At 28.1% G+C, this 1,688-nt stretch overlaps 1 long non-coding RNA gene across 1 annotated transcript; it reads right to left on the minus strand.

Annotated features, from left to right (window-relative positions):
* Positions 1-340: 340 nt before the first annotated feature.
* LOC124421092 lies at positions 341-1,373 on the minus strand. The gene is made up of 3 exons (XR_006941511.1): positions 1,319-1,373; positions 729-893; positions 341-356 (listed from the first exon to the last, which is right to left on the minus strand). It is a non-coding gene; the product is annotated as an uncharacterized LOC124421092 (long non-coding RNA).
* Between the last annotated feature and the right edge of the window lie 315 nt (positions 1,374-1,688).

The following is a 1,688-nucleotide window of genomic DNA, read 5'->3' on the forward strand; positions in this document are numbered from 1 at the left end:
CCTTTTGGTACTTTTTCGTTCTTCAAAAGGTACCTTTTGAAATTTCCATAATATTGAAACATGAAATTATGTATGTAGAGCCCGGATTATGTGGGAACCTATAAAGGGGACTTTTTGGTACTTTTTCGTTCTTCAAAAAGTACTTTTTGAAATTTCTATAATATTGAACCTAGAAACATAAAATTAAGCATATAGAACCCAGATTATGTGAGAGCCTATAAAAGGGGACTTTATGATACTTTTTCTTTCTCTAAAAAGTACTTTTTGAATTTTCTATAATATTGAACCTAGAAATATGTACTTATGTATGTATAGCCCGGATTAAGTGAGAACCCATAAAGGAGACTTTTTGGTACCTTTCTGTTCTTCGCCTGGTAGTTTTTGAAATTTCTATAATACTGAACCTAGAAACATGTAATTAAGTATGTAGAGCCCGGATTAAGTGACAACCCATAAAAGGGCACTTTTTGGTACTTTCGTTCTTCAAAAAGTACTTTTTGAAATTTCTATAATGTTGAATCTAGAAATACTATCAGAATTTTCTACAATACTGAACTAGAAACATGTAATTAAGTATGAATGGCCCGGATTAAGTGAGAACCCATAAAAGGGAACTTTTTCGTTCTATAAAAGGTACTTTTTGAAATTTCTATAATTTTGAAACCAGAAACATGAAATTAAGCATGTATGTCCCGGATTAAGTGAGAACCTATAGAGGTACTTGGTACTTTTTCGTTCTTCAAAAGGTACTTTTTGAAATTTCTATAACATTGAACCTAGAAACGTGAAATTAAGCATATAAAGACCGTAGTAAATGATAACCTATAGAAGGGGACTTTTTAGTATTTTTCGTTCTTCAAAAGGTACTTTTTAAAATTTCTATAATATTGAACCTAAAAAAAAATGTTTGTCTCTTAGATTTTAGTATTGTAAAATATATCTACTTACTATTGTTTATCTTTAAAATATTGTTATTATATGTATACGTATTTATGTTATGTTATGGTTATTATTGTTATTATTAAATTGGGGAGAGAATGATGTATATTTATAAATGCAGCACCCAGTATAAATAATCTCTCTTTATTACCTTCTATTCTTTAAGTCTAGTTCTTAAGTTATACCGTTATAATTATGAATGATTTTAATAAATGAATTATTTTTTGGTTTGTCTGCTTTTAACTACTGTCGTATGCTTTACTATCGGACACTACAGAAACGTGAAATTAAGCATAGTAAATGAGAACCTATAGAAGGGGACTTTTTAGTATTTTTCGTTCTTCAAACGGTACTTTTTAAAATTTCTATAATATTGAACCTAGAAACGTGAAATTAAGCATATAGAGACCGAAGTAAATGATAACAAATGAAAGGGGAGTTTTGGGTACTTTTTCGCTCCTCAAAAAGTATTTCTTGAAATTTCTATAATATTGAACATAGAAACATGAAATTAAGTATGTAGAGCCAGGCTTAAGTGGGAACCCATAAAGGGGGCTTTTTGGTACTTTTTCGTTCTTCAAAAGGCATTACAAATAGCGATCTAAAGAAATAAATATTATTAAGAATTAATACATTAAATAAAAACTAATTTAAATTTTAATATATATTTAATTTTCCTTTTTCTATATGAAACAGTTTTAAACCATTATTAAGTTAATAATCTTTTTTGGACATCTATATATAACAGA

The sequence above is a fragment of the Lucilia cuprina genome, unplaced genomic scaffold (genome assembly GCF_022045245.1).
Source record: "Lucilia cuprina isolate Lc7/37 unplaced genomic scaffold, ASM2204524v1 Scaffold_1013, whole genome shotgun sequence".
Classification (NCBI taxonomy): Eukaryota; Metazoa; Arthropoda; class Insecta; order Diptera; family Calliphoridae; genus Lucilia; species Lucilia cuprina.